Genomic DNA, 18,321 nt, shown 5'->3' on the forward strand with positions numbered 1-18,321 from the left:
AAAATAACGCAATTTACCACTCACACAAAGTTTGGCCACAACTGCCTCCCGTAGTCCCACACGGTGATGTTTACATTCCCCGCGCAGCAATGCAGGACAAAATGCAGCCAGCCACGATGAGTGAGGATGATGACCCAGGTCTGCTTCATGGCAAATTCCGTTTTAAAAAGCTGCCTAATGGAAATCTGGATAAAACAGATGTTGTGTGCACATACTGCTGTGATGAACTGTCCTTCTATCGACGCACAACAAGCCTAAAGTACCAACTTCGGGCAAAGCATATCTTCGCTAGTGTTAGCAATGACGCTAACATCGCAAACACAAGCCGCGGTCATCAAGCTACACTGGCAGAGTGCGGACTCGGACTTGTCAACAAAAGGACAACAAGTAGGTTGACTACTGCTATCGCTAGATGGGGAGCCAGAGACTGTTGACCCATTAACTTAGTCGAAGACAAGGGCCTTGAAAATCTCATCCAGATAGCATCGGGCAACCCAACATACAGAACTCCTTCACGGGCAACTATTGCCACAAAAATTCATGAACTTTTTGAAAATGAAAAGGCAACAAAGGTGGAGCAACTAGCCAGAGTTATGTTTCTTGCACTGACAGAAGACCACTGGACAAAAAAAAAAAAAAAAAAAAAAAAGTATGACTGGCTAACTTAAGCAGTGTATCTAAACAGATTTACATACATTTTAGTGTAATGTTTTTCAGTTAAGTGTGTGAAAATTGACAAATAATTGTTATTTTTTTTAAATCTCACACAGCTTTCAGGCCATTTAGTGTAAAACTGCAAATACTGCATTTATTTGTGTGAAATGTTTAATTTACCAGACAAGTTGTTTACACATTTTTTGAAACACTAGCTATTGTTACTGTATTGTGCTTGTCTGCTCTTTAAGTTGGCCGTTAATTTTGGGCAATATGTCAAACGGTTCTTGAGCCAAATTGTTAGTCTGAGGCACTTTAACCTGTTAAACTCTTTTCTGTATAATACTGACAATTTATTTTATTTTATACGAGCTGAGTTGTTGAATAGAATTTTAAAACTCTATTTGGTTAAGTATTAATTCATTCATACATCATACATTTCATCTGAAAACAAATTTTAAGTCAATTATAGTATTTTCCTTGATTTTTTTTTCCTGAAGAAAAACTTTATTCATCCGGAGGGAAATGTGATTAATAATGATTAATCACACAGTTGACATAGGATTAACTAGATTAAATTTTTTAATCATTTGACAGCACTACTTTATACTTTTACTTGAGTAGATTTTTGAAGAAGAAACGCTACTCCTACTCTACTTTGGGTTGCACTAGTTGTTACATTTTTCCTCTTTATCGTACATATTAGATTTCACTTTTGTTTTTTTGCCAGAGATGCAAACAGTGGCTGTACCACTTTCACCAGTGAGAAATCACAGTAATAATCACATGACTCCATTGGACCATTCAGACTCAACCTTGCCGTTCTATGCTAAAGCCGGCCTGTTCAATCACATAGCGTCTTCAAAGAACTATAAAAAATTTGGGATTTCACATAAGAGTGCTTCTGTCAACAAGACTCAAAAACGCAGATTTTAACCTCTCTCAGAGTTTTTATTTGGCACCATCTGTCCATGGAAAACCAGAGATATGATCCTTTTAAAGTGCCTATGACAGCAAAAATCATGTTTAGTTCATATTTCAGCTGGTATTTTATGCTCCTGAAGGAAATGGACTGATTGGGTGTATGTGGAAGCGATCGATATATTTATTCAATTTTTTTAATCCCGCGCCATGAAAATGAGTGATTTCCTGGATTGACGAAGAATGCGAATGTGACGTCAGCGGGCTAATCATCTTCAGTATACGGCCAATATTACAGTATGCAGAACGACTGCGGATTAATCTAATTTTGCAGATTTTATTTAGTTTATTTTTCGTATCACGCCAGCCCAATGTGCTGCAGGCTTTTGTTGCTGCACCAGGGAGAGGCGTTTGTGGTCACTTCCACCCCCTCGGTCCTATTCACGTGCCCGCTGAGAATGCGCTATCCTCGGCCTGGCCACAAGCAGCCCCCCGCTCCAACGTCGGCCAGTTTGTCCACCGATAATGGGCTATTTTCGGCGTTGATTCCCGACGACGAGCCCTGCCAGCCCGGCGTGGCTGCAGCAGAACGACGAGCCATAACTTGCTCGCCACCGGGGGCTAGCCGATCGGTGAAGACAATCAACCCTGTTGCCGTGTGTGACATGAGTCAGGGTAGTTTTGTGTGATTTTACATTTTCGAAAGGCTAGAATCAGACTAGCAAAAGCTTCTCTGTTCGGGTTAGCATGTCGGCTAGCTGTCACGCCGCCTGTTTTGTTTACGCGCTTCCCTCCGTCTTCGAAGCCGGGGCAAGAAAATGACAAAAGCTGGACTAACTCCGGTGGCATAAAATACCGTTTGGGGGAGGAAGAAGTTGGCAGTTTTGACCATTTTGCAATAATTTTGCCTTGTCGTACTGAAAAAATGAATTTTTAATATTTCATATTCCATTTAGAACAAAACTGTTATTTGTCATGGCCACACCATTTAGCAATTGGGGAAAAATACTTAAATTAAAAAAATATCCTGTAAAAAATATTGGAGTAGAGAGATTGAAACAATCATAACATTTTGGTGCTCTCTGTTGTATTTTCCTTGCTCTGAATCTTCCCGCTCAATGGGCTGAATTCTAAATCAGATTAAATTGTGACCCTGCCGACGTCATCATCCAGATGGGGACGCTAGAGCGCTATAATGACAGGCGGGTCTAAACAGCAGACTAAAAGACTAATTTCTCGTCATCTGTGGTTTGCCAAATTGTTGTATATAGTCAGATTGTCTCAAAATATTATTCTAATTCACATAATAATTCTATTTAATATATTTTTTATGCTGTCACAGGCACTTTAATTTTTATAAGAGGAAGAGTTGTCTCCACTAGAGGGCACTCATGCTCTTTGGATGAATTATGCTTCATTTCTGTAGATTTTTTTTCTCTCTCTGTATTTCAATGATTTTTTTTTTTTTTTAATCCTTTAGTTTAATGCGGTTCTGTAATAGTACAATATAAAAAAATAATAGTAAATGCAAACACTTTCAAACAAACCATTACAACGCCACTTTAAACGAATACTCGAAGCAGCAAAATTTGACTTTTTTTAATCGAACTACGCGATTTAATCGATAAATCGTTGCAGCATTTCCACTCTACAGTTGTACAAACAATTACCACTCCACATACCAGTACTTCTCAAATAGTGCGACGCGCCCCCCCAGGGGGGCGCTGAGCGATGCCAGGGGTGGCGCATGTGACCTCGGGGAACATGCTTTTTTTGCCGTACGAGAATAAAGTGTACTTCCACATCCACTCAGTGGGTGGCAGTGGCGCTCTCATTTTCAGAGTGCACGCAGTATTTTGGAACTAAGCAAGAGCACACAGAAAAGAGATATGAACTATGAAGAGCTGTGCGCCGTTTTCGAAAGCCGTTTTCCGGCCGGACTCACGCAGCGACCCACTTCTTCTCCGGTTCTCACGTGTCCGCCCGAGAAGTGCCATTTTCGGCTAGGGATCGTCACGACGACCGCCCTCACCTACGGTTCACACTCGGCCGCCGAGAATGCGCTTTTTTTGGGCTGTTTGCCTTTTGGCTTTGACTTTTAATACAGTGGGAGATGAGGAAAGACCACTGTTTACTGTGTCAAAAAATGATTATAGCGGACAGCCGGAAGCCAAATCAATTAAGACGCCACTTAAAGACATTAGAGCTCAATCTCATTGATAAGCCGCTTGATTGTTTTTCAGCGAAAACGTGCCGAATATTGCCAACAATCGCCCCGCTTTGTCAGTGTTCTATCAGTAAACCAGTGAGCACTGTTAGCATGCTCAGTGCAAAATAAGCCAACACCATTGCAAAGGAGGTGATACTGTGAGCAACGAAAATAAAAACTGTACTTCTGTCAAAAGACAATCTATTTTTTCCTCTATTCAGTTTTGTTTTTTCGGTCAACTTTTTTGGCTTATTCTCCTCATGAGTTAATGTTTCTAATAGAGATGTCCCGATCGATCGGCATCCCGATCACGTCATTTTCAAAGTATCGGAATTGGCAAAAAAATATCGGACTTGCCTTTTTTAATATATAATCGTTTTCTAATTGTTTTAAACATTACAGACAAAATGTCTTACACTCATCCAGAGTTTAGTTTTGTCTTAAAGTGGGGCTGTCAAATTTATCGCGTCAATGGCTGTAATAACATTAAAATATTTAACGCAATTAATACATGTAAAGGGAACGTTTAATGAGTAGAGAGAATTTTGGCAGTCTTTGAAGTTTTTTTGTTAAATGGCTAAAGCCTTAAAATCCCTCTCTCACTGATCAGTATAATCGTGGGAAGCAATGTGGGGAAGAACATGAGTAGTTGATCTTTTTCTTAGCACCCTATTTTATTTCCCAACGCTGAGAAGATATATCAATTGGTACCATTACGCACAGTCATGGTTGCACTTCCCATCATGCATTTGGGCAGAAGTTAAATGGCTGAATTATCATTTACTGAAAACTCATAAAAATCCACTAGATGGCAATATTTAGTCACAATATACAAAGTCACATGTGTCCTTTAAGAATTACAAGTCTTTCTATCCGTGGATCCCTCTCACAGAAAGAATGTTAATAATGTAAATGCCATCTTGAGGATTTATTGTCATAATAAACAAATACAGTACTTATGTACTGTATGTTGAATGTATATATTCGTCCGAGTTTTATTCATTTTTTTCTTAATGCATTGCCACAATGTATATGATCGGGAAAAATTATCGGGAATGATTGGAATTGAATCGGGAGCAAAAAAAAAGCAATCGGATCGGGAAATATCGGGATCGGCAGATACTCAAACTAAAACGATCGGGATCGGATCGGGAGCAAAAAAACGTGATCGGAACAACCCTGGTTTCTAATCATTTTGAATTTGTTATTATTTACTGATTTTTTTTACATTTTATTTTTATTTTATATTAAAAAATGTACCTTGAGTGTATTTTACAGTTTTGATGTGACTTGTTTTTTGTTAATTCGGGCAAATTGAAGTGTGTTAAGTATTTTCTTTTACAAACAAACAATGTTAATAAAGTTATACTTTATTATAAGTTGATCTATGTTACTTTTTTTCTTTAATAGGAAAAAAAAAGACAATGTTAGGCAGAGGCGTACTTATAATAGCAATATAGACTACTTATAATAGTAATATAGACAAATGATACTATTTACAGTGGCGGCAGAGAGTTTGGGGGGGGCGCGAAACATTTACGTCTTCCTTGGGGGGGCGTAACAGAAAATAATTGAGAAGCACTGATATAAAACATCCAATTTTACCCCCATAGGCAATACACTGATTAAGTACAGTCTTTTCTATATCTAACATAATGCAGTTCTGCTAGCCGTTAAATCTGATATTAACCGAATCATAAACAGGCCCTGTTGTGTGGCGCAAGGTGCAACCCCCGCTTCGTTAAGAAATACGATGGGAGTGAGGTTTGCATATTGTGATCTAATACGCTTGAATTGACCCTCCATGCACGCGCCCCTCGTGTGGGAATGCAGCTTGGGGCGCGCGACCGGGACAAAGACCTCGTGCACAGCATGTAATTCATTCAAACGTTGTTAGTGTTTTTGTTATTTGTCTGTTGGTTTGTGTGTATACGCGCATTCGGATGCTCTCGTCACACACGCACATACGGCGAACGCGGCGCCTTCAGTGGGAAGGAGAGCCGGCGGATGTCGGAACGACCATAAAAATAAGCTTACCTCAAAAGCGCTGCGGGGGATGCTGCCACGGTCGTCCGGAGGGACGTGGTGGGGACTCTGGTTGCGGTTCCTGCGAGCAGAGCCGAGGGTCCGCGACTCCGCGTTGTCTATCTGTCACATAGTTGCTGCTGGACACCTTCTTTTCTATTTTCCTCTTTTTTTGTGCATGCACATCTGAGTGAGAGGGGCGGAGCCGACGAAGAGCTGCACAAAGCTACAAATGGGGGGGGGTTAGTGGTGGGCTTTAAATCAGTCATTTGGGAAAATATAGTTGAAGCAGGGGAGAAAATTCTTTGTCTTTTGAAATAGAAATACATAAATGAGTGGAAATGATTTAATGTGCAAAACAGGCCTCTGTTTTGCAGTGCGACTTATAGGATGAAGAAACTTCCATGGTCTCATCGGACAGTTTTTAAACTAGTGTTGTACAGATAAGACACTAAAACAGACACTAAAAAACTCAATTATTTTCTGGTACGCCCCCCCAAGGAAGACGTAAGTATTTTGCGCCCCCCCCAAACTCTCTGCCCCCACTGTAAATAGTATCATTTGTCTGTAAAATTATTATTATAATTAGTACGCATCTGCCTAACATTGTGTCCTTTTTTCTACTAAAGAAAAAACAGTAATATAAACGAACTTATAATAAAGTTTGAAGGGAAAAAGTACCGTTCTCTCACACACCATATAATTGTTTGCATTAGTCTAACACATTCATTTAACTATAGTTTAGGCAGAATTCACTCAGTGGCCTTGACACAGTAAAGTTATCGGGGCTCCTGAGGGGGAAATGGAAAAATGGTACCGTTTCTCGTAGGCACCGTCTAACTGTTTGCATTACTCGAACACACGGAATACAATTAATCAGGGAATAGTATCATTTCTCATATTTACTGTGGGACTGTACTGCTCTGACACACCTAGTGTAGAATAGATAGCACACCACAGTTTAATGAAAAGAAGCAGAATAAATACACAACGCCATCTTATCATAGAAGCCCAACGTGTGCGCCACGAGCAAGATTGACTCACCAAAACTTGCAAATCAGTTCTGCAAGGACAAAGTGCTCTTTGTCCGACAACAAGTAGAGCCAGCCCGGATAACAAAGTTGATAGCAGGCGCTTGGGACGTCAAGACCAGCGTCGGTCGCTGTGGAAACCACATCCCATCCACGCACGAACCTAGACAGCCCGAAACCGGCCAAAGAGGGATGATCCAAAAGCAACGCCCGGACACACCTTCAGCCAGCCCACTACATCACGGACTTAAAAACACTGGACACTGAGATAACACAGATTTGCTGCTCGGAAACATGTAGCCTTGTTTTGGATCCAGAATTGTCCCTCCGTCGTCTGGGCCTATCACGTCGGGTCACCAATTGTTGAAATTCGCCTCCTCAGACAAGCCGCACAGAAACAGCGACAGCCGAACAAAGTGCCACTCTGCCGATGCTGCCTCCGCGGGTGCCAACCGGGAAGGCGGAATTTCGCGCGTTCATCCCTGATGTTAACCCTTTGTACTGCCTCCATGTTCCAAAAGTTGAAAAAGACTCGCCAAAAGCAGGTTGACAAATTATTCGTCGACAATGGTCAAAAACAAGGCAAAAACAGATGACGGAGGGACAATTCTGGATCCAAAACAAGGCTACATGTTTCCGAGCAGCAAATCTGTGTTATGAGAACTGGAGAAGACAGTGGGTCGCTGCGTGAGTCCGGTCGGAAAACGGCTTTCGAAAACGGCGCACAGCTATTCTTCATATCTCTTTTCTGTGTGCTCTTGCTTAGTTCAAAAATACTGCGCGCACTCTGAAAATGAGCGCGCCACTGCCACCCACTGGGTGGATGTGCAAGTACACATTATTCTAGTAAGGAAAAAAAAAAAAAACATGTTCCCAGAGCTCAGATGCACCACCCCTGGCATCGCTCTGCGCCCCCCTATTCAATTCAACTTGTGTAGCCCTGGATCACAACAAGGTTGTCTCAAAGGGCTTTGCAGCGGCAGTATGATACACAATCAGAAACAGCGCCCCACTATTTGAGAAGTACCGCACTAAAATGACAGCGTCGGTATTGAACATGTTCTGCATTTGTTGTCTGCAGTGTTGGGCACGTTACTTTAAAAAAGTAATTAGTTATAGTTACTCACTACTTCTTACCAAAAAGTAACTGAGTTAGTAACTGAATTAGTAACTAGTTACCAGGGAAAGTAATTATTTCCGTTACTTTAAAAAGAAGTTGTTGTATGTCAAAGAATTTGAAATTTTCCGAGCAGTATTCGAGTCAGTTGAATAGAGAAGAACAGACAGGTAGTTGTGTTATAGAATCTTGTAATATTTATTGCACCTCACCAGCAACAGATTTATCCTACACTTGAAGTGCAACAAAAATAAACATTAAACAATATAATAAAATAACAATCAGCATTAAACAATATAAAGTGAATTAAATCTAACTCTAACAACCTGAGACAACTGGTTAAATAGACATAACCTACTGTACTTCAAGTATTTTGACTTGAAATAGTGTTTATATGTCCACCTCGTAAAGGACAAATTTTGTTCTGAATGCTCTGCCATCATATCCCTCTGCATCTGTTTTGCCTGTGTGCATTTGCCGCACACGTTGTTCCAGTTTGTGTGTGAAAACACCGGCTCTGATTGGCTTACTATGACACATGACTCTAACCCTCAGCCAGTCACAATCACTTCCATCGCATCTATCCAGGTGGTGCATTCAGGTAGCCTCGTCCTCCTATTCCTCCCGTCACCCTCAAAGCGTCTGCCGTCCTCAATATGGAAGCAGCATTCTTGCTGGCTTACAGTGGGGGATGGGAACGAGGCTAGCATTCAGGTTTAGCAAACACAAAAACGTTAGCAAGCTTTGGAAAGCATTATCTAATTGAATGAGCAGGGACAAACAGCCTGGATTCATAAGAAGTACATGCTGTAATATTCTGATACAGAATTATCCGAGGCACCCTAAAGTGCACACGGCGCCAATATTGTTTTGTTCACATGATGCGGGAGTGAGTTAGAGACACGGCCTGCCGAGAGCTGTACGTTTGTGTTAATGTTGAAGTTATATGTGCTATTAAAGAAACAGAGTGCCAGCACGTCTTGTGTGGTATATTTTTGCTAAGACAAAGCACAAAACAAAATACGTGCGCTATTCTCGAACCTCAACGCACCCCAAGTCTTGGATGACAAATAAACAGCAGAGTAGACTCGCTACGGCTGGTAGTTTCTTCAATTTATTCAGAGTAAGTAACGCACCGCTTTTGACTGTCAGTAACGGTAACGGCGTTGTAACGGGGGGAAAAAATAATTAGTTAGACGACCCCGTTACTGAAAAAATAACGCTGTTATTTAACAATGTAAAAAGACGTCAATGTTGTTTAGGTGAGAAACACCACTATTTTTGCTACTGAAAGTCTGACCTTTATCAGAGTTAGCATAACATTAAACTGTGTGAACTTGTTAACCTGCAAACTCAATTTGGAAGCTGCTAAGAGAGAAGTGTCCCATCTGCAGGAAAAAAGTGTACATGCAGGTTATGCTGCTTTATGCTGTTTTTCGTACCTACCAATGTTGAGACCCACTACGCCCTTGATTTTCCACTATTAACGTTAATTAAACTGTGAGAAATGTAGTGAACCGAGGTCCATCCCTTTCTCCCCAATTTTCATTGTTATTTCATTTATGTGGTTTTAAAGCAGCCCAAAGGAGCTTTCATTTTATTCGGTTTTGCTGTGCTTATTGACAAAATCAGCAGTGTCTTACCTGAAGGAAGGCTGAATTTTCATTTATTTTATTATTCCCTGACTAAGAGTTTTTTTTCACTTATATCTAATTTAAATATTATATATATGTTTTATTAATTTGTCAACAATGTTGAGTGGTCTTAAGACACATGTTTATTTTATTTTTGGGGGGGGGGCTGTCAAACGATTAAAATTTTTAATCGAGTTAATCACAGCTTAAAAATTAATTAATCCTAATTAATCACAATTCAAACCATTTATAAAATATGCCATATTTTTCAGTAAATTATTGTTGGAATGGAAAGATAAGACACAAGACGGATATATACATTCAAGATACTGTACGTAAGTACTGTATTTGTTTATTATAACAATAAATCAACAAGATGGCATTAACATTATTAACATTCTCTTAAAGCGATCCATGGTTAGAAAGACTTGTAGTTCTTAAAAGATAAATGTTAGTACAAGTTATATATATTTTATATTAAAATCCCTCTAAATGTTTTCATTTTATTAAAAATTTGTAAAATTTTCAATCAAAAAATAAAGTAGTAGCTCGCCATTGTTTATGTCAATAATTACACCATGCTCACTCATGGTACTAACCCATAAAATCAGTTGGACCCAAGCGCCAGCAGAGGGCGCCAAACACAAAAAAACAAGTAACAAGCGACATTACACTGTACTGTCATTTTAATCTGTTTGAGCGGGGCATGTGCATTAATTGCGTCAAATATTTTAACGTAATTAATAGAGATGTCCCGATCGATCGGGTCCGATCACGTCATTTTCAAAGTATCGGAATCGGCAAAAAAATATCGGCCATGCCTTTTTTTAATATATACGTATATATATTTTTTAATTAAATCATTTTCTAATTGTATTTAACATTACAGACATAATATGTTACACTTATCCAGAGTCTTTAGTTTAGGCTTTGGTAGGGTTATCAAATTTATCCCAAAAACGGTGGTAATTAATGTTTTACTAATGTATCGCGTTAAAATATTTAATGTAATTAATGCATGCACTGCACAACCCACTCACGCATTGTCGCGCTCCATCTGTAATGGCGCCATTATGCCAATATAGAGAGCTAAAAGGCAGAGTAAAATGAGTAGAGTGAATTTTGGCAGCCTTTGAAACGTTATTTTAACTGGCTAAAGCCTTATAATCCCTCTCCCTACTATTAGAAATATCATGGGAAGCAATGTGGGGAAGCTCGGTAGCACTTGATCTTTTTCTTAGCACCTTGAATTATATCCTATCGCAGAGAAGATATATGAATTGGTAGCACTACGCACAGTCGTGATTTCACTTGTCATGGTTCCACTTCCCATCATGCATTTGGCACGGCCTTCAGTATCATTTACTGAAAGCTCAACAAATACACTAGATGGCAATATTTAGTCACAATATACAAAGTCACAAGTCTTTCTATCCGTGGATCCCTCTCACAGAAAGAATGTTAAAATGTAAATGCCATCTTGAGGATTTATTGTCATAATAAACAAATACAGTACTTATTTACTGTATGTTTAATGTATATATTCCAAATATATATATTGCCAAAATGTATATGATCGGGAAAAATTATCGGGAATGATTGGAATTGAATCGGGAGCAAAAAAAATAAATCGGATCGGGAAATATCTGGATCGGCAGATACTCAAACTAAAACTATCGGGATCGGATCGGGAGCAAAAAAAAAACATGATCGGAACAACCCTTGTGATTAATTTAAAAAATTAATTACCGCCCATTAATGCGATAATTTTGACAGCCCTGATTTTTTTTTTGCATTCCTGGATAGTCAAGAGATTATTAGCAAGTTTGTATTTATTGTGCATGTTTATATAATTTGTTATGTTCAAATATTGAAATATAAATATGCTAATTAAATCCAGACATTTATTCTAGTTTTCAAACTTTCTTTAGTAGTTTTTGAAAACAAAGGTTTGAATGGAACGTGTATCACCTGAACCAATACATACAGTATGAAAGGTAGTATAAGTCAATACAGATGTATTCAAGTTAATTATTATATAAAATAGCACCATGCATGCACTTTGAAATGTGAAAAAAAATAAAATTAATGGAAAATTAGCCTAACTTTAGGTTGAAATATTTACGTAAAATGAATGATAGCTGCCCGTTTTATTTGCTTTTAACCAAGAATCTAGGCTGTTTTACATTCATATCTATAGAAATTCCGGTATTTACGCATTTATTTACAAGAATTTTCAACTTAAAAAGCTCTTTGTTTTGTGATGGCAGCCATGTTGGATTTTGTAAACATACATAATAGCGTAACTTGACATTGAAATAATCAGGTAATTTTCCGTGAACTGTCCTTTTATTTGCAAAAAACTAGTAATTTAGACATTTCTGCATCCATACAAAAAAATTCGGCTTTTACGTGTTTTATTTTATGTAACATTTCAATCTAATAAACGACGAGGGCCAGATGTCCGCAAGACGTGCTGAGGCAATAGTGACATCGGAATTCAACCTAAATAGGTTGTGATTGTATAGAGAAAAAAATGCTAAATTTGCTTTTGTTAAGTAAAATTAAGATGATTTTGCATGCTTTCCTCAAGTATTACGTTTCTGATTTGAAAATTGAGTGGTACATTAGCTGTTGGAAACTTGAAGAATTGCACAAAATTAAAAAAAAAAAAAAAGAAATCCCTATTTTGGACAAAAACTAATATGATATGTTAAATATTGCTATTGATACTGAAAATGTAGGTGATCATCTCTGTATTTGGTCATTTTTGTACATCTAGCGTAAAATCTGAGAATTTTATAGCCATTTTAAGTTTTGCTACGCTTATATACAAAATAATTAATTGGGATTTTATTAGGGAACAACTTTGAATTTTTTTGATGCCGCTGCTCATGGAGACTCATATATGCCTAAGGGAGGTGCCTGTTTTGTTTTTAGGTCGCTAGCAGCTTTCGTTTTGAAAATATTTGAATTTTAACTTTTTAAATAGGCCCCCTACGGAGCGGCCCTGCGCCCCTTTCCCTTCAACTGATAGTGAAATCTATGAGGCATCAGTAGCAGCAAATGCCAGTCAATGAGTTCATTTTGGGGGATTTTGCATCATTTCCTGTTGATTTTCGGTCACTTTTGGGGCATTAACGGGTCACTTTCTGTTCATTTCAGGGCATTTATAGGTCAGTTCCTGTTGATTTTGAGTTGCCGAAAAGGAAGTGACTCAAGAATGTCCCCAAATGAATAGGAAGTGACTCAAAATAGACAACAAATGACGTGAAATGCCCCAAAATGAACTCATTGGTTGCCACTGGCGGCCATAGACGCCCAGAGGTGGGTAGTAACGCGTTACATGTACTCCGTTACATTTACTTGAGTAACTTTTTGAGAAAAATGTACTTCTAAGAGAAGTTTTATTCAGCCATACTTTTGAAGAGAAAAAACAAACATTTTTCTTCTTTTCAAAATGTGTGCCTCACAGCCATAAGTCTTAGTGTTATTCCTAGTAAAGGTGTGCCTTACAGCCAAAAGTCTTAGTGTTATTCCCAGTTTTCTGTTAAAACAATGTTATAATTTTCTGAACATTCCATTTGAATTTGCAAGGTGGGTCAAAGGAAGGTTGTTTTGTTGTCCATTAGCTCTGACAAGATCTGGCCCTGAATGTATAGCAGGCCCCGAATGTCCCGGCCTCTTTTCTTTAACAAAACTTGGCAGCGCACAAGCTGGAAGACATGATTGAACTCTGAATTGACTCCAATTCAGTCCGGTTGCACACAAGAGGTACCCCCTCATCCTCCCATCACCCCCACCAGACCAAAGCCGCCTGTTTGTTTTCTCACGGTTCACTTGTCACGGTGAAACTTTTTTTCCAAAGTTCATATCAATCACTTCCTTAGTGTTCAGGTTTTGAAATCAATTGCTGTTTTTGTACTGCTGTACTTTCTTGTCACAGCCACACATTCAATCTAATGCCAATGTCAGAGGCCCAACTGCACCTTCACTGAGCGCCACCACATACTCAGTGATTCTTTTATGAGACCCACTTGAGGTACACAGACTCCGTCTAGTGGTACGAGAATGAATAATAGAATAGATTAGAATTAGGGCTGTCAAATTTATCAAGTTAATGGGCGGTAATTAATTTTTTTAATTAATCACGTTAAAATAGTGATGTCACGAGGTGCGCCAAGTCTTCGAAGCGTGTATCGAGTAATGAAGGGACTTTTCAGCGACGCGTGTACCGAGGCTCGCTTCATTTAGGGGAGGTTCCGAAAATGATGACGTCCGAAGCCTCGCTGCCAAGCTCTACCACGTGATCGCTGAATGGAGTGCTTTAGATTTGCTGCGTGGTTTGACAGCTCGCTTCCGTCTATCAACACCTCTGCCTGCATTCAAAATGTGGGTGTTAGTAGGAGAGTTGTGATCAGGTGAGAGTTTGGATAAGTGGAAGGTGGTTTGGAGGGTGAAAAGTCTAAGTGAGTTGAAAAAAGGGTACAGTAGTTGATACTAGGATGAAGCCAGCAAGAAAGAGGACTTTCTCTCTGTGGAAAAAAAACCCAAAACATTTATAAAACAATGAAAATCCCCACCATCCTGTCCAGGGGTCACGTTAACCGAATATTTTCCGTCGTTGACCGGTTTTTTGAAACAGTGACGGAAAAAACTGAAGTCCATCTGTCATTTTGACAGGTTGCAATTCACACCCCAGACCACAGGGTGGCGAGTGAGCATATTAATTAGCTATTGTCTCTCTTGACGCATGACGTCGTTGGCCTTACTCGGAAAAATGTCAAGGCAACTGAGTGTCCGAAGTTTCCTCAAAAAAGTTTCTTCTTGAGATATTTGATTATGCACAAGCGGGCACGCAATTCAAGTCAATGCGCACCAGGAGGAAGGTGTGAGACTGCGTTCAGACCACAGCAGGTGAACTGTTAATTTCATTGTTCCATATGTAGCCGACCTACTGGGGCCACAGTCAGCTGTTTTTGTCACTGCGGAGAAAAAGTTACATATTCATCTGCTTGATGTGTGATGGTACGGTGTGGATTCTCTGTTAAGCTTGTTCGGACAGAATATTAATTAAAAATAAATGAAAACTAAATACTATTGAATATGTCATTATTATCATTTTTAAAATTTAAGTGACGGGTAAAAATAGATTATGACCGGATTTTTATGACCCTGTCTGTCAAAAGGACAGACAACGAAAAAGTCTAGCGCAACCTCTGATCCTGTCGCTACATCAATGTCCAAATTGCACAAGCATCATCAGTAACCTTTTTCATGTTACACGAACATGTTGACTGTTGTCTCTGATTACGTGTAACGGGTTCACGCAAGTCCATTGTGTCGAAACCTCCCTTTCCTCATGTGGGTGCGCTGGCAGGCAAAGTGGGTAGCCCGGGCTTCTGGCTTGGTAGTCAGAGCATCCGCCTACTGTGCTGGACGCGTCGTGCGAGTGAGTTTGAGTTCTGTCCTGGGTACGGATTGCGTCGCGCAGCCCGAATCCATGCAACACCAGCGACATACGCACATGTCATTTTCAGAAAAAATAACATTGCACAACCTACCACATTATTATAATGCCATTTATGAAATTATTTTCACACATTCACAGACTACATTAAAAATATATACATATAGGTTTTACTTCATGAGTCACATATGAGACTGTGACTGTATGTGGCAACTCCTCTTACTGGACCCAAAAGTTCAAACGTTTATATGTATAATTTGTTGTACGTTGATTTTGGGGGAGCTGCTTGGCACTGCTGACCTACAGGAGACATCATATTATATATTTTATATGACTCTGAGGTAATGTTTATGTGTGCGTTTTTGTTTCATATGTATTGGTCCTTTTTTTTTTTTTTTTTTTTTTTATGATTCCCCCCTCCCCCGCCATACATCATTGTCACTCAGGTTATGAGTTTGATCCCATTGCTGAAGATTTATGCCAAATTTAACTTCTGTGATTGGAAAACAAGGAAAAGTAAGTTGAAGAAAAAATATATATACATTATTACTACATTAAATCGAGGATTTGGTCAGACAATATTTTGCTAAATAATACCTTCCCAACAGACACACACACACACACACAAAAATTAACGAATCCCTCATGTGGTTGGGAGACAAATGATTGTGATTATACAGTTAGCCAGTAGGTGGTTCCGTGGACACATGAAGCTCCAAGAAATGAACCTTTTCTCCAACCAATTGGCTCAAGTGGTGCAATGCCTCATGAGGCTTTATCTCATCATCACTACATTAAAATATTTGATGCAATTAACGCATGCACGGTAAGACCTGTTCATGCGTTGCCTCAAAAAGTTTTAGCACATTGGGAGCGAAAAGGCAAAGAAATGCGAGTGGACACAAGCACTCATTAACATTCAGACCATATTTTTCTAAACACGCTTAATTGAATACAACGCAGAACATATAATATACCATTTGCAACCACTACTGACAGTCATGGTTGCCCAACTTCCCAGCATGCATTTGGGCGGAACGGGAGACGATCTTTTTCTGAGAAAACGCTTAATCGAACATAACGCAAAACATACTCTATACCATTTGTAGCCACCACTGACAGTCATGGTTGCCCAACTTCCCAGCATGCATTTGGGCGGAAACGTTAAGTCGCTACAGTATAATTTAGTGAAAGCACAACAAAAATAATATTCCTATATCTCAAAAGAAAATAATGTTCACAAAAAGAAAAGCGCTCAATGCAAACAGAACTGGCATTCCCAATCAAAATAGCTATGCAAAATACACATCAAACTTACTCAGATTTTGCATTGGCTAGATCTCTAAGTAATTTAAAACTAGCCATTGACACCTTGTGGTGTATTTTCAAACACTACTTATCTTTCCATTCCAACAATAATTTACAGAGAAATATGGCATATTTTACAGATGATTTTACAGAACTCCATTAAAAATTTTAATCGTTTGACACCCCTAATTAGAATAGAATAGAATAGAATAGAATAGAATAGAATAGAATAGAATAGAATAGAACAGCCCTTTATTGTCAATATACAATGTCCAATGAAATTGTGGAGCATCTCTTTTACAGTGCAGGACAAGTAAAAACCTCAAAAGTGACTTGCAAGTATAAAATTATCAAATCTAAATAAATATAAAATGTGTATGAGGTAGTCCTATGTTCAGGCAGTGCAAATACTCGAAGTAAAGTAGCAGCAGTTGACAGCGAAGGCATTGGAATATTGCAAGTTAATATTGCACGTAAATAGTATTGCACATATAATATGTGTGACTAGTAGTGACGTAGCAGCAGTTGACAGTGCAGGCATTGAATATTGTACGTTAATATTGCACATGAGTAGTATTGCATATAGAATATTGCATGTAAATGAATATTGGACATTGGTTGATGTGGTGTTTACATATGGCTGTTCAGAGTGGAGATGGCTCTAGCAAAGAAACTGTTCCCCAGTTTGTTTGTTCTTGCTTTTAAACACCTATAGCGTCTCCCAGAGGGGAGCCGTTCAAACAGCTGGAAACCAGGATGTGAGCGGTCCTTGAGGATGTTTAGAGCTCTGCAGTGGCACCAGGTGGAGTAGATGTCCATCAGGAAGGGGAGAGGACAGCTAGAGTGAGAAAAAGGAGATAGGTCTCAGTGGATGTACTTCTCCCAGCATTTTAGCTTCTAGTGCAACTTAGACTGAACTGTGAGTCCTGTCCGATTTCAACTAGCCTGACCATAATCTTTGTCGAATAGGAACGTTTTTAGTCTGATCTTAAATGTACAGACTGTGTGGGCTACTTTAATACTAGCTGAAAGCTGATTCCATAAGACAGGAGCTTGGTAGCTAAAGGCTCTAGCGCAGACATATCCAAAGTCCGGCCCGGGGGCCAAATGCGGCCCATGGTCAAATTTCATCCGGCCCCCAGCCCCTGTCATAAAATCAAAAACGTCTGGCCCGCACATAGACTTAATAAATCAGTCAGCAGTACTGCTACCAGCATATGAAGTAGCTTACACACTAAATGCTGTTCCTCATTTACCCACCAAAAGGCTGCAGCACTCTAAGCAAAATCACCCCGTGTAGCCCTGACTTCCAATTTTCTAAAATGGCGACAATCAACAATAACAAAAAAAAGTTGACTGCGACGGCCGACGCTTCAAGGATAGGTGGAAATTGGACTATTTATTCACTAAAATACGCAACAGCTGTGTCTGCCTCGTTTGCAGAGACAGTCACGATTTTTAAAGAGTTCAATGTGAGGCGATATTACCAAACAAGACACGCTGATATGTACAACAAGATTACAGGGAAGATACACAGCGAGAAATTGAAGCAACTTGAAGCTAGTTTAATTTCACAGCAGCGGTATTTTGAGTCGAAAGAAAACACCACAAAGGCTAATTGCGAGATTGTTGAAATTATTAATTAAAGGAAATAGGGCTGTCAAAATTAGCGCTTTAACGGGCGTTAATTAATTTTTTAAATTAATCACGTTAAAATATTTGACACAATTAACGCACATGCTCCACTCAAACAGATTAACATGACAGCAGTGTAATGTCCGCCTGTTACTTGTTTTTTGGTGTTTGGCGCCTCTGCTGGCGCTTGGGTCCAAATGATTTTATGGGTTTAAGCACAATGAGTGAGCATGGTGTAATTATTGACATCAACAAAGGCGAGCTACGAGTTTATTTTTTATTTAAAATTTTACAAATTTTAATCAAATTAACTCGAT

General features: G+C 39.2%; 1 protein-coding gene across 1 annotated transcript in view; it reads right to left on the bottom strand.

Annotated features, from left to right (window-relative positions):
- st6gal2a (ST6 beta-galactosamide alpha-2,6-sialyltranferase 2a) overlaps window positions 1-5,999 on the bottom strand; it is a 138,437-nt gene extending 132,438 nt beyond the window's left edge. Inside the window, exon 1 of the mRNA XM_057851664.1 lies at window positions 5,822-5,999. The gene's annotated coding sequence lies outside the window, so the exon portion shown is untranslated. The remainder of the gene's footprint in view (window positions 1-5,821) is intronic.
- Window positions 6,000-18,321: the final 12,322 nt, after the last annotated feature.

The sequence above is a fragment of the Corythoichthys intestinalis genome, chromosome 12 (assembly GCF_030265065.1).
Source record: "Corythoichthys intestinalis isolate RoL2023-P3 chromosome 12, ASM3026506v1, whole genome shotgun sequence".
NCBI classification, from domain to species: Eukaryota; Metazoa; Chordata; class Actinopteri; order Syngnathiformes; family Syngnathidae; genus Corythoichthys; species Corythoichthys intestinalis.